General features: G+C 41.4%; 1 protein-coding gene across 2 annotated transcripts in view; it reads left to right on the forward strand.

Moving 5' to 3' along the window:
- Window positions 1-18,621: 18,621 nt before the first annotated feature.
- The window catches only part of GRIK2 (glutamate ionotropic receptor kainate type subunit 2), a 609,687-nt gene continuing 602,880 nt past the window's right edge, over window positions 18,622-25,428 (forward strand). The window contains exon 1 of one of the 2 annotated variants that reach the window (XM_075862209.1): window positions 18,622-18,730. The gene's annotated coding sequence lies outside the window, so the exon portion shown is untranslated. The remainder of the gene's footprint in view (window positions 18,731-25,428) is intronic. The other variant, XM_075862210.1, reaches the window with a different exon arrangement.

Below are 25,428 nucleotides of genomic sequence, written 5' to 3' on the forward strand. Positions count from 1 at the left end.
GTTATCTACATGGGGGACTCTGTATGGCGTTATCTACAGGGGGGTCTGTATGGCGTTATCTACAGGGGGCTATATGGCGTTATCTACAGGGGGGCTGTATGGCGTTATCTACAGGGGGGACTATATGGCATTATCTACAGGGGGGACTCTGTATGGCGTTATCTACAGGGGGGATCTGTATGGTATTATCTACAGGGGGTCTGTATGGCGTTATCTACAGGGGGGTCTGTATGGCATTATCTACATGGAGGGTCTGTATGCGATTATCTACAGGGGGGTCTGTATGGCGTTATCTACAGAGGGGACTCTGTATGGCGTTATCTACAGGGGGGTCTATATGGTGTTATCTACAGGGGGGACTCTGTATGGCGTTATCTACAGCGGGGTCGGTATGGCATTATCTACAGGGGGTGTCTGTATGGCATTATCTACAGGGGGTGTCTGTATGGTGTTATCTTCAGGGGGGCTGTATGGCGTTATCTACAGGGGGGATTTGGGGCTGTAAGACGTTATCTACATTGAGGGGTGTATGGAGTTATCTACAGGTGGGACTGTATGGAGTTATCTACAGGGGGGCTGTATGGGGTTATCTAAAGGGGGCTGTATGGCGTTATTTACAGGGGGAATTTGGGGCTCTAAGACGTTATCTACAGGGGGTTGTATGGCGTTATCTAGAGGGGGCTGTATGGCGTTATCTACAGGGGGCTGTATGGCGTTATCTACAGGGGGATTTGGGGCTGTAAGACGTTATCTACAGGGGGTCTGTATGGCGTCATCTACAGGGGGGCTGTATGGCGTTATCTACAGGGGGGCTGTATAGCGTTATCTACAGGGGGCTGTATGGCGTTATCTACAGGGGGATTTGGGGCTGTATAGCGTTATCTACAGGGGGGCCTTTAAGGCGTTATCTACAGGGGGCCGTGTATGGTGATATCTACAGGGGGTTGTGTATGGCGATATCTACAGGCGGCTGTGTATGTGCTATCTATAGGGGGGTGCTGTGTGATGGAATCTATAGGGAGGCAATATCTACAAGGGGGGGGGTTGTGTGATATCCAGCGGAGGGGGGCCCCAGTCAAAAGTTTGCTATGGGGCCCAGTCTTTCCTAGTTATGCCCCGGATTATACGGTTAGGGGGTTAACCCTTAAAGAAGTTTTTCCCATCTTGGACATTTAGGGCATATCCACAGGATATTTTATATATGTCTGATAAATGCAGGTCCCATCTCTGGGACCCGCACCTTTATCTAGAATGGGGTCCTCTGACCCTTGTCCTACCTTGCTTACCTCCCGCTGCTCCTCAGCCACTGTGTGATGAGTTGGTCGAGAGTTAGAGAAGCAGAAATGTAAATCGGAGTTACGGAAACAGCGTACCACTGTGAGCTATGCTGTGTTAGGAACTCTGGAGATATGGAAATAGCATAGCTCACTGGGCTATGTTGTTTCCAAAATGCCCATCCACTTCAATGGAAGCTACCGAAACAGCGTAACTCGACGAACTCTGCTGTTTCCGTGAATTTTGACCACTTCATCAGACAGTGGCAGGGGAGCAGTGGGAGCAAGACAAGGTAGGATGCAGGTCAGGAGGTCCCATTCTAGAAATAGGTGCGAGCCCCTGAGGTGGAAATTTTTGGCATATTATGTGAATATGCCATCAATATCCAAGATCGGAAACCACTTTAAGGACCCAGTTAGTTTTGGCCTCTTGGACCCAAAGATATTGTTTAATCATCGCCACCCCACATTCTGACAGTGATAACTATTCTTATTTTTGGTCTGACATAGTTGTATGAGGCCATGTTTTTGATAGGGCAATCTGCACTGTCTTTAGGTACCATTTTAGGGTACATACTGTATACACTAGCATTATGAGATTACTGTTTGTTTTGTTTTTATTATTTAAATCAATTATGTTTTATAAAAAAAAAAGAATATTAAGGAACTGAATCAGTAATTTTGTGTACATAGCCAGATTTACAATGGGCTCTAGAATAGTAGCTTTACTTTATACTAACAATTTAAGTGGACTTTATAGCACCTATAACAGTTATTTTAACTAGAATTGTTTTTTTAATTAGCAATATATTGGGTGCTTATACATGCCAATATTGTTAACAAAATAGAACTAACCGTCCAAATGTCAATATAAAATAAGCTAACAATTCCCAAAGGAAAAGGGCTGAATACCAAAACCAAATAGAATAGAAACAGTGATGTTGAAATGAGGCATGGCACGAGTAAACAATTTCACCTGTCTTCCACTGAAAACTCTTTGAACAATTGTCGTTGTATACTAGAAGGATGACCAGGACTACAGTCTTAGAACGCAATATTAATTTATTTACTTTCAAATTTAAAGCAGTTTAATACATTAATATTTATATTCACATTTAGGATATGAAGTGATCAGAAGAAAGGGCAACATTGAATAATATATTAAATGTATAAATTAAATTATAAAAAATAAATCAACTTTTTATGCCAATGCCATCAGTAATTTTTTAGTGATCTGACCTTATTATTTTATCTCCACCATGCTTCTGCCCTTGCTCTTAAAGCACCGTTTATGCCACAATTTTAGATTGAACATTTTAACATCCTGCAAGCAGTATATTAACCCATCTGTATGTAAAAAAAATGTATGCAACTGTATAATGGCATATGAAAACTATATATGTGTATATTGACTTTAATAATTAAAAAATATACCATAGCCTATACTTTTTTTTTGTAGTATTGAATAGTTTAGCATACTGTTCTTTTCAATACTGTTAAAAAAAGAACCCTCTTTTGGCATATTTTTGGCTTATAGAAGCCTATGTGTAGTTTACATTAACATTTTTGGATACTTTTTTTGGGGAGACCATTGTATCCTTCTACCATAGCCATTAATAGTAATGGGAATGGGTCCGTCATTTTTTCTATTCATTAGCACGATCTTAAGAGTTTGTGTTATAGAGTTGTTGGTACTCAGTAGGCCGCCATATGGTGCCTCCATGAGGAGTCATGTTATTCCCTAGAAGAAAAGCTTTTAGGAAAGAATTTCACTGTAATATAACATTCAATGGTGCATGTCCCAATGTCACTTTGTGCGCCTATGTATAAAATATGATGCAAACTGGTGTACAGTGTGAGCCTATACAGGTCTGGAATACAGCTGTGTGCATGAGGCCAAGCAGTAGAAATAAAATCAAATGTTTAACCATGATAAACTTCTGATACCTGTCACATTTCTTCTATGAATACAATATTCTACCATAAATATAGTAAAATATAGGTTACAAAAAAAATAATAACGAAATATAGATCTATGGGTCTTCCTACACTTTGAGCACTTAATAATTATAAAAAATGTAAAGTAAAATGTTTTTAGTGCATGTCATTTCATATCAGCATATCACCCACTCCTGATGTTTGTGCCATTACATCACATCATCAGTCAGAACAAGAGTTTGCACTTACATTGTTAAGTACTTCTGGATGACATGTGGTGTTAAATTAGACAAGAACTTCTGATATAAAAGTAAAATTGAAATGTATAATTTTCCTTGGTCAAATGTTCACAGTTGTGTATAAAGTTAAATCTTTCCAAACAATTTCTATACTTTTTATGTTAGTAGAAATAAAAGCTTATTTGTGGTAATACATGTATAATAGGTGATATGTTGTTTAAGGAAACTTCTGTATCCACTTGAATTTTGCTTGCTATGTTCTGACCAAGTAATGCATATATGTCCAAGACACACATGGATTAATCTTGCCTATAAACCTAAATTATACGTTAAGCTTTTCAAGGAAATGTACTTGATTGTTCGGCTTTTGTTATGGAGCTGTTACAGCTGGGTTTGCATCATCTAGTTGATTACCAGCTGCAGCTCAATGGCTTAGTAATGCAAAGCTGCAATGGCGCTAGTTATTCCATCCCAAGTGATGTACTCATCAATAAATACAATTTCTCAGGGGTTGTGCTATTGTGACAATGTTTAATTTGCTCTCTTACAAAAGGCAAGAAATTTTCAGAGTTGTCTTCCCAACAGAATTCACTAAATATGGCAATGGAAAATTGACCAGATGCTCGTATTCTGATGATTATAATCTTCTGAGTTAAAAAAAAATAAAGGGTATTTTTCCCTGTAATGTGTTCAGAACGAGTGCAATACTGTTAAAAATTATGTTGAATAAAAATGTTCTATTAATTGACAAATGATAAAAACATAATCTAAGTATTGTTTCTGAATGCATACTGAATAGCTGGGATTTTAAGTCAACGCCTACCAAAATAGCTTCCTTATTGATGGATGCACCAATGATTGATTGCCGAATAATTGAAGAAACTCTAACACATCACAGATCAGTGTTGGTTGAAGGTTGAATTGGACATTCTTTGGCTTGGGGTGACAGATCTACAAGTACAAATGAATGCATTTACTATGATGTTGACTTTTCATATAATGCATGCAATTGGTAGGGATGTAGTGAAATCAAATCTGTATTTCCGAATACTTGTTTATTGTTGGGGTTACGTTGTGGATTTAGAATGGATCATTCCAATAAAGTAGCTTTTTTATGATTTATAAATTTTTTTGCAGAAGTCTTCTACAGTATTGTAAAATAATAAGAAATGTAGGGTAAGCATTTTAAATTTACCTTCAGAATTACGCTGTATTGTCAATCGCTTAATCAAGTCCAAGAGTCCTGCTTTGGTTGATGGCTCTTTACCTTGCTTTTTCATTCAGTGTCTGCACTTTGCTTTCTTTATCGCCTCCTATGTTTTGTTTTTCTTCCACATGATTTTGCTCTGTTGATACTCTCTGCTGCAATGTCCCTCTGTAGGCATGTACACGTGTCACTTTTCATGATTGAAATTTTTTGGCACTTTCCATATATTCTAGCTAAGGACATTACTATAGTTCCTGAAAAGTTGGGTATGTTGTCTGGGTTTCCTGCTAATGTACTGTACCCTGCCCATTTTGGTATATTGTCCCTGCTTTCTGTCCTGCTTGCTTGCTTTAGCTATTCCTTGGACTGGACACCGGATCATACCCTGTTTCTGATATTGGTTAGTCATCTGGTCTTAATCCTGATCCTGCTCTCTGGTACAGTTCCTTATCTACTTCTTGGTCTTATCTCCTTATTACATCACTGATACTTTCTGGTCTTCCATCTGCTTCTCATCAGACTTCAATCAGGAAGGTCCATACTTTTTTTTAGGTGTTTAAGGCGACTACCAAGAAAATCTCCAAGATTCTGCTCTTTGATATAGTTGGCTAATTCAAACATTTCTCAAGCAATACATACCTGATGTGGTGAGTGAGATGTCTCTTCCTCTTTCATATTCTCTTTACCAGCAGGTGCACACGAAATGCATATGCAAGTGCACATTCACACAAATACACACATACATAGATAGTTGCTAGACACAGTCAGTGCCTTCATATAAAAGTGCATCAATATAAATAATGCTACCATACTGTACATTCAAACAATGTTGCCCTCTGCACATCAAAACAATGGTGCCCTACTGTATACCTACATATATGCAAAGACTACAGACATGCAGTTAAAAATAAGCATAAGCACGCATAGATACACACACACACACGCACGCACACACACACGCAAACACACACACACAAACACATATTCACTACATGCATACATGCATTAGACAAACACATTCACTCATATACTCATAACAATAGGCCTTTAACTGGTTGGAGAGGAGTGGAGCACTGAGGCTGGTGGGTAGCAGCATTGCTGGGCAGAGGCAGCCCGGGGTTAATATGTTTATACATCAGTAGTATACATCATATACAGCAGTATACATCACTAGTACACTCCAATATGTGGCTGATCTGGTGGTGTGTAATCCTGCTGTGTCTAATTTAGTAGCAAACACTTGGAGACATAAGGAGGGACTAACACCTTAGAGAAGACACAAGCTTTAAAAATGATATTTCTCTGTCTTTTCAGCATGATACCTGACCCACTTCGCTTGAATTCATGAGCAGTGGCTTAGCGACCTGCAATCCTTAGAAGTACATCTTGCTATTTGAAGTCAAATTTTTATTGGTGAACTGTAAAAAGATCTCTGATTCCCGTGTGTTTTGACTAGAATATCAAACTAAGCGCTCAGATTGCGCCTTTTACATTTATATTTAAAGAGCAGGCCGACTAAAATTAAATAAAACTCTTAGATGTAAGTTTATAATTTGTCCTTTTCCTTGAAGGAATGACAATTTCTATTCAGCTACTCAGGGGTGTGGTTATAAGGGGGGCAGAGGTACTAGTTGCACCCTACCCTGGTGTCTAAAGGGGCCAGAAAGAGACACCAGTATTATAAATGGCACATGGCAGGTTTATCTGTTACACATTTTGTATTATTGCCCAGGAGTGTTACACCACTCCAGCTACTTAATACAGTAACTGTAGAAAGGGTAGGCATCCCACTAGAGTAATAAATGGTAAATTTAATTAGTTGGATGGAAACATGGGGAATGTACAAGCAGGATTATGCATAGTTACATAGTTGATAAGGTTGAAAAAAGACACAGGTCCATCAAGTCCAAGCTATAATCCTACCATGTTAATCCAGAGGAAGGCAAAAACCCCATGAAGTTGATGCCAATGGCCTCATTAAGGGAAAAATTCCTCCCTGACTCCAAATCTGACAATCAGAAAAAAAAATTCCCTCGATCAACTTCCCATCTCCAGAATCTAGTACTCATAAATGTGGCAGAGAGTTCCATAGTCTCACTGCTCTCACAGTAAAGAATCCCCATCTGTGATGATGGTGAAAACTTTTTTTCATCCAGACGTAGAGTATGCCACTTTGTCCTTGTTACAGGCCTAGGTGTAAAAGTATCATTAGAAAGAGCTCTGTACTGTCCAGTTATATATCTGTACATTGTAATTAGATCGCTCCTAAGCCGTCTTTTTCTAAACTGAATAGCCCCAAGTTTGAAAACCTTTCTTTGTAATGCAATCCACCCATATCCCTAATTACCTTGGTCAGCCTTCTTTGTACCTATTCTAGTTCAGCCATACCCTTCTTATACACAGGTGCCCAAAATTGGACACAATATTCCATGTATGGTCTGACTAGTGATTTGTATAGAGGCAAAACTATGTTTTTGTCATGAACATCTATGCTTCTTTTGATGCATCCCATGATTTTATTTGCCTATTTGGCAGCAGCTGTCTGGCACTGGTTGCTAAAAGTAAATGTACTGTCCACCAATATCCCCAAATATTTTTCAGTAGCAATTTTACCTAATGTTTTACAATTTAATGCATAATTGTACAGTTTATTTTTATTGAGATACTCATAAACAGCATCTCTTAGAAAACCCTCAAATATTTTACCCCCAAAGGAGGTAAACTTACAGGCCTATAGTTTTTGGGCTCACTTTTTGACCCCTTTTTATATATTGGCATCACATTTTCTATATGCCAGTCCTGTGGAACAGACCCTGTCATAATAGAATCCTTAAATATCAGAAATAAAGGTCTGTCTATCACGGTACTTAATACCTGCCGAACGTGGGGGTGTATACCATCCGGCCCCGGTAAATTGTCTATTTTAGTGTTTTTAAGGCAGCATTGAACTTCTTGCTGGGTTAAGCTGGTGACATTTAATGGAGAATTTACTTGATCACTAATCATGTCGTCTAACAATGGATTTTCCTGTGTAAATACAGTAGAGTAAACGGCATTCAATAGATTGGACTTTTCCTCATCCTCTTCCACCATTGCATTAGATGGTTTTTGTAAGGCCCAACACTTTCAGTTTTCAGTTTCTTATTATTTACGTCTTTGAAAAATGTTTTTGGGTTATTTCTTGTTTCTACTTTCTTTGGCAATGAGTCTCTCTCTTTCAATCTTTTCAATCTTTGCTGGCTATATTTGTATTTTACACAACTTATTGTTTTCTTTATAATTATTTAATGCCTCGTCACTACCATCCTGCTTTAGTTTATGCCCTTAAAGAGGCTCTGTCACCAGATTTTGCAACCCCTATCTGCTATTGCAGCAGATAGGCGCTGCAATGTAGATTACAGTAACGTTTTTATTTTTAAAAAACGAGCATTTTTGGCCAAGTTATGACCATTTTCGTATTTATGCAAATGAGGCTTGCAAAAGTAAAAGTACAACTGGGCGTGTATTATGTGCGTACATCGGGGCGTGTTTACTACTTTTACTAGCTGGGCGTTGTGTATAGAAGTATCATCCACTTCTCTTCTCAACGCCCAGCTTCTGGCAGTGCAGACACAGCCATGTTCTCCAGAGATCACGCTGTGTCGTCACTCACAGGTCCTGCATCATGTCAGACGAGCGAGGACACATCGGCACCAGAGGCTACAGATGATTCTGCAGCAGCATCGGCGTTTGCAGGTAAGTCGATGTAGCTACTTACCTGCAAATGCTGATGCTGCTGCAGAATCAACTGTAGCCTCTGGTGCCGACACGATGCAGGACCTGTGAGTGACGTCACAGATCTGCACTGCCAGAAGCTGGGCGTTCTGAAGAGAAGTGGATGATACTTCTCATCAGAATGCCCAGCTAGTAAAAGTAGTAAACAAGCCCCGATGTACGCACATAATACACGCCCAGTTGTACTTTTTCTTTTCAACACGCCCAGTTGTACTTTTGCAAGCCTCATTTGCATAAATATGAAAATGGTCATAACTTGGCCAAAAATGCTCGTTTTTTAAAAATAAAAACGTTACTGTAATCTACATTGCAGCGCCTATCTGCTGCAATAGCAGATAGGGGTTGCAAAATCTGGTGACAGAGCCTCTTTAAGGTCATCCCTTAGCCCATGGAAATTGGCCTTTCTGAAGTTTACTGTTTTTTTAGGTACTCTACTAAACATCTTATTAAAGGATGAATAAAAACTTATCACGTGTCGTCTTCAATACCTAGGTGAATCCCCAACATGTACTTTTCATATCCTGTCTGGCCTATTGGTTAAAGTTAGGTCTAAAAGTCCGTCACCAACCCCGCCCAACCCCCCCTCCCCCGTATTGGGTCCTGCACCAGTTGTAAAAGTTCTTTAATTATTGTAAAAAAACAAAACCTGTTTCGTTTGTTGGACCTGCCGGTTTCTGCCTCCCAGTTTATATCAGGGTAGTTAAGTCCCCCATTATAAAGACTTCTGTTATGGCAGGAAGGAGGTGAAGGGAACAAGTGAGCCCTAATCTACCCACCGCCCTGTCCCTGCCTACTTGCAACGACCCGCCCTAGGCGACGGGGTACAACTTGGCGGCGGTCCCTACGCTGACTAAGTGCAAGGGGATACAAACAGGGAACAAGCAAGGGAAGGGGCAGTAGCCCACGGAACACCATGAGGAAACGGAGTGGTGAACGAGCCAGTCAGGATCAGGATGTAATGGAGTATACAAATGCAGAGCACGGAGCAGGAAGCAAGCCGGGGGCAGAGCGAAGCAGGATAAGCGGGAACTGAAGCAAGGCAGAAGCACGGCAGAAGCAGGCTGGAGCAAGGCAGCAGTGGGGCCAGGAAACCAAGAAGAATCACAAGCAATGAGGAAGAGAAAACGGCAGGTATAAATGGACAGGGGGCGGAGCTAACTCCGACTGACCAGGCCGCGATAGGCTCTCCCACTCCTGAGCCTGCCACCCTGATTGGTGGGAGCCGGTGTCAGTCTAAGAGGTCTGGCCTCAGGTGTCGACTGATTAATCCTGGGAGTATCCACAGACGTAGTGCCTGGCAGATCCTTTACAGTACTCCCCCTTTTATGAGGGGCCACCGGATCCTTACTAAGAGGACCCGGTTTAGTGGGGAAGAGAAGGTGGAACCTCCTGACCAATACCCCAGCGTGAACATCTCGAGCAGGTACCCAAGTCCTCTCCTCCGGCCCGTATCCTCTCCAAGGGACCAGGTACTGGAGGGAGCCCTGGATCATCCTACTGTCCAAAATCTTGGCCACCTCGAATTCCACCCCCTCAGGGGTGAGAGCGGGAACAGGAGGTTTCCTCGAGGGGGACCAGGACGGGGAGCAGCGTTTAAGGAGGGAGGCATGAAAGACGTCGTGTATGCGAAAGGATGGGGGCAGCTCCAGACGGAAGGATACAGGGTTGAGGACTTCAATGACCCTATAAGGCCCAATAAATCGGGGAACAAACTTCCTGGACGGGACCTTAAGGCGCAAGTTCCTAGACGACAACCACACCAGATCCCCGACGACAAACCGGGGGTTAGCAGAACGTCTTCTATCAGCCTGAATCTTTTGTACGCTCTGGGACGCCTCTAGGTTCTTCTGAACCTGGGCCCAGACTGTGCACAGTTCCCAATGAACGTCCTCTACCTCGGGATTATTGGAACAACCAGGAGAAACGGAGGAGAACCTTGGATTAAACCCGAAATTAAAGAAAAACGGGGAGACCCCTGACGAGTTACTGACCCGGTTATTCAGGGAAAATTCGGCGAGGGGAAGGAATGAGACCCAATCAAATTGACAGTCAGAGATGAAACACCTTAAATATTGTTCCAGGGATTGATTAGTCCTTTCCGTTTGGCCATTAGTTTCGGCATGGAAGGCGGAGGAGAAGGACAGATCAATCTCCAACTTTTTACAAAAAGCTCTCCAAAATAAGGAAACAAATTGTACCCCTCTGTCAGAAACGATATTGACTGGGGCCCCATGGAGACGCAGAATGTGTTTAACAAACAAAGAAGCTAGCGTCTTGGCGTTAGGTAGTTTCTTAAGGTGCACAAAGTGACACATCTTGCTGAAGCGGTCTACTACCACCCACACCACCGACTTGCCCTGAGATGGAGGCAAATCGGTGATAAAATCCATGGAGATATGGGTCCAAGGTCTCTGGGGAATGGGCAAAGAATGTAGTAAGCCCGCAGGTCGGGACCTAGGGGTCTTGGACCTATCAAAAACCTCACAAGCGGCGACGTAAGCCCTAACGTCTTTAGGCAACCCAGGCCACCAATAGTTTCTGGTAATGAGGTGTTTGGTACCCAAGATGCCAGGATGACCAGATAGTGCGGAGTCATGGTTTTCCCTGAGTACCCTTAGCCGGTATTGCAGGGGGACAAACAGCTTGTCCCCAGGGAGGTTCCCGGGAGCTGAACCTTGATCAGCCGCAATGTCAGAGGCTAAATCAGAATCAGTGGCAGAAACGATTATACCAGGGGGTAAAATACAAGCAGGATCCTTCTCAGAAGGAGGATTGGCCATGAAACTACGTGACAGTGCATCAGCCTTAATATTTTTGGACCCAGCCCTATAGGTAACCAAGAAGTTAAATCTGGTAAAGAATAGCGCCCATCGAGCTTGTCTAGGATTAAGCCTCCGGGCAGATTCTAGGAAAACCAGATTCTTGTGGTCAGTAAGGACCGTTACCTGGTGTCTGGCCCCCTCCAGGAAGTGACGCCACTCTTCAAAAGCCCATTTAATGGCTAAAAGTTTGCGGTTGCCAATATCATAGTTACTCTCCGTGGGCGAAAACTTCCTAGAGAAGTAAGCACAGGGGCGGAGATGGGTGAGGGAGCTGGTACCCTGGGACAAGACAGCCCCCACTCCCACCTCGGACGCGTCAACCTCCACAATAAATGGCTCCCTTTGGTTGGGCTGAACCAGCACGGGGGCCGAGATAAAGCACATCTTGAGGGTCTCAAAAGCCTGGACGGCCTCAGGAGGCCAGTGGAGGACATCAGCACCCTTGCGAGTGAGGTCCGTAAGAGGCTTAGCGACGACCGAGAAGTTGGCAATAAATCTCCTGTAATAGTTAGCGAACCCCAACAAACACTGTAGCGCCTTCAGGGAGGCAGGTTGGACCCATTCCGCCACAGCCTGAACCTTGGCAGGGTCCATGCGGAATTCATGAGGAGTGAGGATTTGACCCAAAAATGGTATCTCCTGTACCCCAAACACACATTTTTCGGTTTTCGCAAACAGATTATTTTCCCGGAGGACCTGGAGGACCTTCCTGACATGCTCCATCTGGGAGGACCAGTCCTTGGAAAACACCAGTATGTCATCAAGGTACACTACAAGAAAATTTCCCAGGTAATCTCTCAGAATTTCATTAATAAAATTCTGGAAGACGGCAGGTATAAATGGACAGGGGGCGGAGCTAACTCCGACTGACCAGGCCGCGATAGGCTCTCCCACTCCTGAGCCTGCCACCCTGATTGGTGGGAGCCGGTGTCAGTCTAAGAGGTCTGGCCTCAGGTGTCGACTGATTAATCCTGGGAGTATCCACAGACGTAGTGCCTGGCAGATCCTTTACAACTTCATTGTGGTTTGCTGCCTCATCTATTTGATTTATTAGTTGATTTTCTGCTTCTTTCATTATACTTAAAGACTTATAACAAACCCCAATCAGTATTTTATTATCTCTGCCCTCTTATTTCCATTTATAGGGACTCCACATGATCATTTCCCTCATAAACATCATCATGCAGGATGGGTTTTAGGCAGCATTTTACATATATGCAAACCCCTCCCCCTTTTTTATTTGTACAATAATTTCTAAACACTCTTTAACCCTGCAAATTAACGGCCCAGTCATATGTATTATCCAGCCATGTCTCACTTGTCCACACCATGTCACAATTCTCCTCCAACATTATCAACTCTTAATTCCTCAATCTTGTTATTGATGCTACTGGCATTGGTATACATGCACTTTATATGTTTATCCATACCACTTTTCTACTTATTCCTATTAACTGTTCTAACCCATTCCTCTATTCCACCCCATGTTTATTTCTGAGCCCAGCTCACTAGATACGCTGTCCTCCCCTTCTGTACAGTTATTGCCCTCCCAATTCCCTAGTTTAAACATTCTTCCAACCTTCTAGCCAACTTTTCCCCTAACACTGGTGCACTTCCTCCCCATTTAAGTGCAGCCCATCCCTACCATAGAGTCTATAGCCACCAGAGAAGTCAGCCCAGTTCTCTAAGAACCCAAACCTCTCCATCCTATACCAATATCTTAGCCTTTTCACCTCCCTAATCTTCTGCTCTCTTTCTGGTGTGGCGCGTGGTACAGGTAGTATTAAAGAAAATTCTACATTTGCCCTGATCTTGTTACCCAAGTCCCTGAAATCATATTTCAGGACCTTTCACCTACCTCTAAATTTGTCATTTGTGCCAATGTGCACCATGACTGCTGAGTCTTCACTAGTCGATCCCAATAATCTGTAATTTCGATCTGCAATATATCAAACTCAAGGACCCGGAAAGACAGCAAACTCTTTGGTATTCTCGGTCTGTGTGACAGATTGGGCTATTTGTTCCCCTAAAAATAGAGTCGGCCACTACCAGGACCTGTTTAGCCTTTCCTATGGTTCTATTCCCCTTCTTACTGGAGCAGACATCCCCTGGTTACTAGACGAGTTGTCCTGCTGCAGCAGTGCTACCCCTGAACTGATGTTGCTCTCATTCACCAATTTGGCAAACTTATTAGGGTGTTCCAGATCAGGACTAGTCTCCATGACACTCTTCCCTCTACCCCTTTGTTACTGTTACCCAGCTATCTGCCTTATCAGCCTGAATCTCCATGCTACAATTCTCCCCTGCATCTGCCCCCGTGAGTGCTTGCTCCGTGAGCAGCAATCTTCTCTCCATGTTGTCAATTGCCCAGTGTTGAAAGTTGCTCGGTCAGATCCAGAATCTGGGCTTTCAAATGGACAATTCTCACACACCTTGCATAGCAGCATGGTCCCCCAAATGGCTGTTCCAGAGCATACAATGCACAGGATGTACACTGGGTAGCATTATGGAGATTTGCCATGTAAGACTCTAGAAAAGCTGGGTTGCAAGAGCAAACCCTGTGGGATCTATAGAGGCAGATAAGCATGTTGCATCCAGCTTTCCTAGAGACAAATGCAGCATTACTCAGAAACGACTGAATAGAAGAATATTAAAAGACTGCGCACAATAAAGCGAGAGTTATTTTAGGGGAAAATTATCTCTAATTGATAAATACAGAGCCTGGAAATGTGTTCTATAGTCAAGTGAAGCATATGTATTCTCTCACAGTTTTAAAGCTTAAAATATGTCCTGGAATATAGCATGCTTCGTACACTAAATCACAAATACATGCCTCCTGATTACATTTTCAATGCCTGAGTGCACTCTCTGAAATTCCTCTGGGAAGATGTTGTGATTTTGACTTAGATGTGCATTTTATTCCCTTGGAACTTTCTCCATTTGCTCTGGATGCGTCTTACCAGAAATCCAGTAATAACACACAGAGATAATTATAATGAGAGCTGTTTATTCTGTGCATTTTAAAAAGTTAAGTTAGTAAAATTAAAAGCTGTGTGATGTTACCACATTGTACAGCAAACTGAGGATTATTTATAAGCAGAAACCTGCACAACGTATACTTCCACAGGCAGTGCTGCGATGGACAAGGGTCATTTAGTAATCCCTCCAATAATTCTTACCCTGGGGTATAGTGGTGGGCAGCTCAGCCAAATGTAAGGATCAATGTGGGCCATTGTCAGTGTTTGTCATTATTCTGTGTATAAAGAGATAGATAGATAGATAGATAGATAGATAGATAGATAGATAGATAGATAGATAGATAGATAGATAGATAGATAGATAGATAGATAGATAGATAGATAGATAGATAGATAGATAGATAGATAGATAGATAGATGATAGATAGATAGATAACCCACAAAAAAGTTTGATCAGCACATTCCAGCAAAATGAAAAAAACGCGCATACAGGTACAAGCACGCCTGTGACGGCAAAACAATACACAAAAAAATGGCGACAGCAATCTGCAAACACCAATGCCACATAAAACACTAAATATAAATAAATATGCATTACTGCTGAATCTAATTACAACCCCCACACATATACAACACACAAGAAACTTTGATCAGCACATTCCAGCAAAATGAAAAAAAAAAAAACGTGTATACAGGTGCAGGTATGTGACTGCAAAACAATACGCAAGAAAATGGTGACAGCACTCTGTGAACACTAATGTCACCTACCTGGTAAATATAAATAAATATGCATTACTGCTAAATATACTTACAATAGGGAGGTTCTTAGCACACATTTTGATCAAATTGTGTGAGCCCACCTGCCATGACAAGGCAACCTCACTTATAAGGTGGGTCCCTATACTGCACATACACCCTGTTCTGAATCTAAGCATGCAAAATATACTCGGAGAAAGGTGGGAACTAGCATAAAACTAATTAAAATCAAATATATATATATAGATGCACAAGAAAATGGTGATAGCACTCTGTGAACACCAATGCCACCTAAAACACTATTTATAAATAAATATGAATTACTGCTGAATGTACTTACAATAGTGTGGTACTTAGCGCACATTTTGATCAAATTGTGTGAGCCAACCTGTCACGACAAGGTGACTTCACTAATAAGTTGGGTCCCTACTCTGCTCATACACCCTGACCTGCGACTAAGCCTGCAGAATACACTTGGGGATAGTAGGAAACACCATTAAACAAATTAAAACCACCTTATAAGTGGCACCTGTATACGCATTTTTTTTTTTCATTTTGCTTGAATGTGCTGATCAAACTCTCTTGTGTATTAGATAGATAGATAGATAGATAGATAGATAGATAGATAGATAGATAGATAGATAGATAGATAGATAGATAGATAGATAGATAGATAGATAACTATCTTGTTTATACATATATATAATGTAGATCAGGGGCATAACTAGGAAACACTGGAGCCCATAGCAAACTTTTGACTGGGCTCCCTTGGGTGTCACACACAGCCTGGCCTTGTAGATAGTGCCCCCTGTAAATAGTGTCATACACGCCCTTTTTTAGACAGCGCTATACAGCCCCCTGTAGATAGTGCTATATAGCCCCCCTGTAGACAGTGCTATACAGCCCCCCCCCCTGTAGACAGTGCTATACAGCCCCCCCCTGTAGACAGTGCTATACAGCCCTCCCTGTAGACAGTGCTATACAGCCCCCCTGTAGACAGTGCTATATAGCCTCCCCATATAGTGCTATATAGCCTCTCCATACAGTGCTATACAGCCCTCCGTGAAGACTGTGATATACTTTCAAGTATCACAAAGAGGGACAATCGATGTGGCGCGCAGCGTCAATTTTTTTTCTTGTAGGCCACGCCTCTAATCCCACCCAATCCCCGCTCATACACACCCCGGTTCAGCACCCACAGTATAATGCCCCCAAATCTGCCACCATACAGTATAATGCCCCCATACAGTATAATGACAACACAAATTCCCCCATACAGCATAATGCCCCATAGCTGCCCCCATAGAGCATAATGCCCCCATAGCTGCCCTCACACAGTATAATGCCCCCATACTGCCCTCACACAGTATAATGCTTTCCATAGCTGCTCCCACACAGTATAATGCCTCCCATAGCTGCCCCCACACAGTATAATGCCTCTCATAGCTGCCCCCACAGTATAATGCCCCCATAGCTGTCCCCATAGTATAATGCCCCCTTACAGTAAAATTCCCCCTAGCTGCCCCCACAGTATAATGCCCCCCATAGCTGCCCCCACACAGCATAATGCCCACCATAGTTGCCGCCACAATATAATGCCCCCATAGCTGTCCCCACACAGTATAATGCCTCCCATAGCTGCCCCCACACAGTATAATGCCTCACATAGCTGCCCCCACAGTATAATGCCCCATAGCTGTCCCCACAGTATAATGCCCCCATAGCTGTCCCCACAGTATAATGCCCCCTTACAGTAAAATTCCCCCTAGCTGCCCCCACAGTATAATGCCCCCATAGCTGCCCCCACACAGTATAATGCCCACCATAGTTGCTGCCACAATATAATTCCCCCATAGCTGTCCCCACACAGTATAATGAATCCCATAGCTGCCCCCACACAGTATAATGCCTCACATAGCTGCCCCAACAGTATAATGCCCCCATACAGTATAATGCCCAGCATAGCTGCCCCCACAGTATAATGCCACCCCATAGCTGCCGCCACACAGTATAATGCCCACCATAGTTGCCACCACAATATAACGCCCCCATAGCTGCCCCCACAGCATACTGCCATCCATAGCTGTCCCCACAGTATATTGCCCCAATACAGTATGATGCCCCGTAGCTGTCCCCACAGTATAATGCCCCCATAGCTGTCCCCACAGTATAATGCCCCCATATAGTATAATGCCCCCATAGCTGTCCCCACAGTATAATACCCACACAGTATAATGCCCTTCCATATAGTAAAATGCTCATATAGCAGCCACCATATTAGCCCCCTTCCCTACCCAGTATGATGCCCCATAGTGCCTAATAGAAAAATAATAACATAATTACTTACCTATCCCTGTTCCCACGACGGGTGGAGGATCCTTCTCCTCCAGTCTGTACTGTGAGTGACTCGGCGAATACAGGCGATGACATCACTACATCGTGCCTGTCTGCACGAAGCCACTCATGGCAGAGTGAAAGCTTGAGCTTGGAGCTGCCAGCTCCTTGCTCCAGCATTCAGGTAGCGGGACCAGCGCGGTGAGCGCTGTGTGTCTACGGGGGCAATATGGGCCCACAGGTTTAGGGGCCCAGTCGCAATTGCAGCCGTTGCGACCCCTAGAGCTATGCCACTGTACACAGTAGACTATGGCAGAGCAGGGAGAGATCTCCATGCTCTGTCATAGTGTTCAATAGTCCGAAGGACGCAGACACTATTGAATGTGGTGTCGCTACCACTGTAGCAGCAATAGCGGCTGGTAGCGGAGCCTCCGGGTATGGGGGCGCGCGTGCCGGCTGGCAGCATGGGCCCCCTCATGCCGCGGGCCCCATAGCAGACGCTATGGCTGCTACAGTGGTAGTTACGTCACATAGATAGATAGATAGATAGATAGATAGATAGATAGATAGATAGATAGATAGATAGATAGATAGATAGACAGACAGACAGACAGACAGACAGACAGACAGACAGACAGACAGTCAGATAGATAGATAGATAGATAGATAGATAGATAGATAGATAGATAGATAGATAGATAGATAGATAGATAGATAGATAGACAGACAGACAGACAGACAGACAGACAGACAGACAGACAGACAGACAGACAGACAGACAGTCAGATAGATAGATAGATAGATAGATAGATAGATAGATAGATAGATAGATAGATAGATAGATAGATAGATAGATAGATAGATAGATAGATAGATAGATAGATAGATAGATAGACAGACAGACAGACAGACAGACAGACAGCTATTAGGGCATTCCTCAGTTTTGCCTAGAGCTGGGCGATTAATTAATCATTAGACTGCTGACTATTCTGTTTAGATAGCAAAAATGCAGATAAACATATATAATGTTGCTAGCTAGAAAGATAGATTGTTCATATGTCATAATGCACATTTATATAGGTGGATATTTCTTATATTACTACATTCTTTTCTGCTATTTACTGATATAGTAGGCACATTCATGCTTAGATACCTAGTGGATGCTGATGTAGCAATAGTTTAAGCTGCAGCTTTCTCGGTATTGTTCCACATGAAACTATTACAGCATATCCTCTTCTTCACATGTGCTGGGCATTTCTTGCAAGGATGGGAGTGTCTGCCTATTCACATCTCAAGTCTCTTTTTTTTCCCCAGTGTTCTGTACTGTGATCTGCTTTGGTCCCAGCTATCCTGCTCGTTCTCCACATCATTCAGACTGAACGTCTTCAAACAACCACAGATTAATAAGGTAAGACAGTGGGGCTGTTACTCGCATAGAGATCATTCATTGACGGCACTCTACAAATGCTGCCTTCTTAAGACAAAGGTGGAAGGAGTTACTGGACTTAACGATAGCCTCAAGACTCCTCCTTGTTTCCACATCACTTGGCATGTAATTTTGACTTTGCATGGCACAGGTGACACAGTGTATTGACTGTATTAGCTGCCAGGGCACCCCCTACTTTTAATATTCTACCATTTCTAAAACAGCAATATGTAATATATTGTTTACAATGACAGCTAGAAACCACAGATCTGTTTCTAGTATCACTACATGATGAATTGTCAATGTATATCCCAATATTTTGTTTACTGTATGAAAATAATTTCTGGCTGGGAATAGGCTGATTGTAATGTTACCTAATGAATAACTGGGGGAAAAAAAAGTCCGGAAGAATGTCTGCCCCCCCTATGATCTCCACTTTATCTGCAGTTTTTCTAGTGATGATGACATAGAATACACTTACATACTGAAGGTGTGAATGATATTAGCAGCTCTATTCATAAGCTCCGCTCAAGCTTTTTACTATCTGTTGGTGGTCCTATAGTACTCTTATTTTAACTTTTTATTACCTATGTTAGTTGATGGATTTAATATATAATATGGTGTGTACTTGGTAATATAGATCCACAATAGTGCCTATTGGAGATTCTTTAATAATTATATCCCAACCAAGGTGGTGTCAAACTTTACATGTTTTAGATCTGCAATTGACTAGACTAGTAGATCTATGGATCTTCAATTAGAATTTAACATTTCTAAGCAGCAAAACATTAATTACCATCTTAAATTGTCATCAATCATCAGCGTGGCAGAGGTAGGTCATAAATCAGAAATACACTGAACTAATAGGAAGCATGGGAAATCCCAGACTTTGCTTCTTTTTTTTTATAGCAAATAAGATTGAAGCCTCTCTGCATTTGTTAAAGCAGAAGTGATAACAGCTGATTTGATATTTTGGCATGAAACAGGATAAGCCATATGGCAATTACTAATGCTGGTGCCCTTCTGAGCATCTTTGACTATTGATTATAACAGTCACCTCATGCAAACACATATTCTTTATGGATAAATGTTACAAGCTAAGTCCAGTTACTGCCAGAGCATGAATACAAACTATGTTTCCTATACATTTCAATTAAATTAAGCAGGTGCCTTTTTATATTACTGCTGCAGAGCACCAATGGAAAAAAATGCCACAATGAAAAAAAAAAGTACAATATACTAATCGGTCTCGGCAAAAAAGCTTTCAAAAATAATAGTGGTGCTTAATGGGAATACTAAGAATTCCCATTCACTCACATTATACATCTGGCTACTGCAGTAAAATAAAGCCATGAAAAAATAAAAATCCTGTATGCACCTGTCTTATTGGCTTAAGCCAACCTTTAAGGCCCGTTAACACAGAGCAATTATTAAGCCTATGGCATAATTACAAACATTTTTCACAATATTCAGCCTGTGTGAATGATCATAAAAGTTAAAAAACATATATTTCTGAGAAATGTATCAATCTTGTTTGTGAAGGTAAATAAAAGTAAATATAATAAAACAAGTGAATAGTGACAATTGTATTTACATACTGTAGTACAATTGTTGAAACAATACTATGTTTTGTTTTGTCTCTAGAAAGATCATGACATAAAACGTATCTAAGCTTGTAACTATTCATAGATCCTAAAGAGTGCTATTGATCGCCACAAACTATGGTTTACACACTCGTGAAATGGGTGGTGATGAATCTGCAGGAAGGTGAATTCTGCATCAGTATTTTTCTCATGCAAAGGTTTTTCATATGCTATACAGATGATATGTATGGCCTCGTATGGTTCATACCTTTGTAGAAAGTGACCCATTGTTTTGACATTACATTGTTATTATATTAAAATACTACTTTATTTAAGTTAAGAGTAGTGGAGGTCATATATAATACTAATGAACTAAACAAAGCTGGATTGGGACTAAGTGGTGTTCTAGCAGACTAAGGGTATTTTCCCACTTGGCAGATTTCTGCGGCTATTTCAATACATCTGAATGGTGTTTGTAAAAATCTAAGTGCATGGTGCAGAAACAACCCTATTCAGATGTAAAGAACAGATTTTCTGCCGCAGACGTTTCTTCAACAAGTCCACTGCATGTGAATATACTCTAAGGGCGTATTCAGGCGTGGCAGATTTGCAGCGGAATTCCACTGCGGACAGGCTGCAGTGGAAATCCGCAGCAGACTTTTTCTTCTTCAGTTTTCTTAGTGCAGACGTTGCAGAAAACAATGGTGCAGAAAAAAGCTTGCGGATGGGAATTTATATTATGCAGCATGCTCAGTCTATTACAACGGATTTCCACATTTGATTTCAGCCTTTGCAAAGCTGCAAAATCCACCACGTCTGGATGAACCCAGATATGTGGATCTTGCAGCAGATTCATTGCGCAATTGCCACAAATCTGTGGCAAAATCCGCAGTGGAAAAATTCTTCCATGTCCGAACATGCCTTAATAGTCCATCCACGAGTCCAAATGATAAGACTGTGCTAATGATCCAAAGTAACACCATTGCTAGTAATTGGAGTATTACAGCCAAAAGGCCATAAGACTGCATAAAAAACTTGAAAACTTCCAACAAACATGGTAAAAAAAAATTAGAGGGGAGGGGTACAGGATGTGGGTCTCTGTAGGTTCTGCCTTACCTCTTCTGCCTGCACTTCTTGCAGGTTGTTGTAACTTGATATAGGCAGCAACTTTGGTAGGAAACGGAGAGGTAGGAGAAGGGAGTGTAGGGAGCAGCTCAGGCAGGAAGCAGGCTCTGTCCCCTGTGGCTCCCTTTCCACTTCTGAAATGAGACGGCTAGCTCCAGGAGAGGTAAGTATGTGTGTAATGTGTATGTATATGTATAATGTGTATGAAAATGTGTGTATTGTGTATATATGTGCATGTGTATACAAAAAAGCATTACACTTTATGATGGCATGGGGGGACAAATTTAGATAAGTTCAAGATGTGTGTAGTCGTGGGGCGGTACACCAACTCTTTACCCTGTGTGAAGAAAAGCCTAGATACAGCTCTGATTGAAGCCATGGAACAATGATAAACAATCTAATTTATCTCTTACTAAATGTTTGTAAAGTAAGTAGAAGGAAATGGAGCATATGGACACGTATGAATACACCAGGCTCCAGTTATTTAAAAATTTAAAACTGGGAAACTTATGTGACCTTATTATTTTTGTCAGGTTATTAAACACACCTATTCTCAGATATTTAATGTTATATTTCATGTAGGTTTAAGTTTCAACTTGTAAATGTAGCACTTTCGAATATATATGTATATATATATATATATATATATATATATATATATATATACACTACCGTTCAAAAGTTTAGGGTCACTTAGAAATTTCCTTATTTTTGCAAGAAAAGCACAGATTTTTTCAATGAAGATAACATTAAATTAATCAGAAATACACTCTATACATTGACTATTCTAGCTGCAAACGTCTGGTTTTTAATGCAATATCTACATAGGTGTATAGAGGCTCATTTCCAGCAACCATCACTCCAGTGTTCTAATGGTACATTGTGTTTGCTAACTGTGTTAGAAGGCTAATGGATGATTAGAAAACACTTGAAAACCCTTGTGCAATTATGTTAGCACTGCTGTAAACAGTTTTGCTGTTTAGAGGAGCTATAAAACTGACCTTCCTTTGAGCTACTTGAGAATCTGGAGCATTACATTTGTGGGTTCGATTAAACTCTCAAAATGGCTAGAAAAAGAGAGCTTTCATGTGAAACTCGACAGTCTATTCTTGTTCTTAGAAATGAAGGCTATTCCATGCTAGAAATTGCCAAGAAACTGAAGATTTCCTACAACGGTGTGTGCTACTCCCTTCAGAGGACAGCACAAACAGGCTCTAACAAGAGTAGAAAGAGAAGTGGGAGGCCCCGCTGCACAACTGAGCAACAAGACAAGTACATTAGAGTCTCTAGTTTGAGAAATAGACGCATCACAGGTCCTCAACTGGCAGCTTCATTAAGTAGTACCCGCAAAACGCCAGTGTCAATGTCTACAGTGAAGAGGCGACTTCGGGATGATGGCCTTCAGGGCAGAGTGGCAAAGAAAAAGCCATATCTGAGACTGGCTAATAAAAGGAAAAGATTAATATGGGCAAAAGCACACAGACATTGGACAGAGGAAGATTGGAAAAAAGTGTTATGGACAGACGAATCGAAGTTTGAGGTGTTTGGATCACACAGAAGAACATTTGTGAGACGCAGAACAAAAGATGCTGGAAGAGTGCCTGACGCCATCTGTCAAGCATGGTGGAGGTAATGTGATGGTCTGGGGTTGCTTTGGTGCTGGTAAAGTGGGAGATTTGTACAAGGTAAAAGGGATTTTGAATAAGGAAGGCTATCACTCCATTTTGCAACGCCATGCCATACCCTGTGGACAGCTCTTGATTGGAGCCAATTTCATCCTACAACAGGACAATGACCCAAAGCACACCTCCAAATTATGCAAGAACTATTTAGGGAAGAAGCAGGCATCTGTAATGGAGTGGCCAGCGCAGTCACCAGATCTCAACCCCATAGAGCTGTTGTGGGAGCAGCTTGACCGTATGGTACGAAGAAGTGCCCATCAAGCCAATCCAACTTGTGGGAGGGGCTTCTGGAAGCATGGGGTAAAATTTCTCCCGATTACCTCAGCAAATTAACAGCTAGAATGCCAAAGGTCTGCAATGCTGTAATTGCTGCAAATGGAGCATTCTTTGACGAAAGCAAAGTTTGAAGGAGAAAATTATTATTTGAAATAAAAATCATTATTTCTAACCTTGTCAATGTCTTGACTATATTTTCTAGTCATTTTGCAACTCATTTGATAAATATAAGTATGAGTTTTCATGGAAAACACAAAATTGTCTGGGTGACCCCAAACTTTTGAACGGTAGTGTATATATATATATATATATATATATATATATATAGTAATATGCAAAATAAAGCACTATCATTCCAGTAGTCATTCGGGACATTGTCCCTTTTTCATTATTTGGCTTTAAAGATGTATGCCAGTATTAAATACAGAGACAGAGAGAGTGGTACACGAGGAAGGGCTATGTATCCCAAATGTTGCATGATTAAGGATCTCTTTGAATGAGACCTCATTGTTCTCTGTCTGTTTAATATAGGGGAACACATCTGTAAAGCTGAATAATTAAATGGGAATCAGGCTACTGACTACTGGAATGTATATAGTTTATTTTGCACTATATATATATATATATATATATATATATATATATATATATATATATATATATATATATATATATATATATATAAAATCGATTGGAAGCGTGGTACATTTATTTGTGAAAGTATATGCACTGGAACTGGTGGGACTCCATATCAGGCATAAAGAGGATCTGTCACTAGTTTATTAAATCCTTATCTCCTAACTAATCAAATAGGTGCTATGATGCTAATAACTACAGTGTAAATTGTGTTTCAAAACGTTTATTCGCTTTATTTTTTACTAAATATGCTAATTTGGGTATACTTGCCAAATGGGAGGTTACTCTTTCTTTTCACTCTGGGCAGTGTAATCTTTTCTGTATGCTGTCCAATCATAATACAGCCTCTCCCCCTTTCCTGCCCAGCAACACAGTGTGATCATATAGTATACAGCTTCCATTCCCATCTGTGTTTTCAACTGGTGATATCTCCGGTTGTGTCACAGCTAGAACTGTGATTAGAATCTCATCTTTCATATGCCACCAGAACCACTGTTCTAGGTGGTCCACAGCCCAAGATATGGTTATTTGAATTGATACCCCTTAATTCCAGCCTCAGTCTCTCACACTGCGTGAATCAGCTTCATTCTGATAGGACAGTGTCAGAGGCTGTAAGGTAACTCCACCTCAGGAGAATCGCTGCTGTTGACCACCTACTTGTCTAGTATGGCCCCATTTGCATATTTAGAAAAAAAAACTCATAACTTTTAAAATAATAATGTTTTTGGGACAATTTTCACTATCATTATCAGTGTGACAGCGCCTATTACATTAGCTAGGAGATTGGGCATTACTAAACTAGTGACAGAGCCTATTTAAGGGCTGGAAAAGCGTGGAGGCAAATAGTCGGGCGCACCTTCTATAATGCTACAATGTATATCTCAACTTATGATTCTAATTTGATTTAATCAGGGTATATACAATAGATTAAACTGAAATGAGAGCTCATGCACCTGGTAGAACCTTGTCTAGCACACACAACCCATAAGAAGACACATGGAGTCCTACAGTGGTAGACAATCTATGTGCTGGTGTGTTGCTGTATTCTAGAGATATTCTCCCCTAGAAGCAATGCTCTGTAATACGGCATCTGATATAACATGGCAAGATTTTTATGAAATCTGAGGCATAAAGAGTAGGGCCCCGTAGACTTCTATGGATGCTTTATTATGGCTCTATACAACTCAAAGTCTGTATAGAGCCACAGTGTGGCCGTGTGGTTGAGGCCTATAGAAAATGTTCTTTTGGTGCATAACTACCAGATACAGTAGTTTGGCTAAACAGTTCACAACAGATGTTTAACCTAGAGTTGTATATAAGGGTATGTTCACATGGAGATTTTTGCAGGCAGAAAATTCTGCCTTAAAATTCCGTTTGG

Source organism: Rhinoderma darwinii, chromosome 4, assembly GCF_050947455.1.
Source record: "Rhinoderma darwinii isolate aRhiDar2 chromosome 4, aRhiDar2.hap1, whole genome shotgun sequence".
Lineage (NCBI taxonomy): Eukaryota > Metazoa > Chordata > Amphibia > Anura > Rhinodermatidae > Rhinoderma > Rhinoderma darwinii.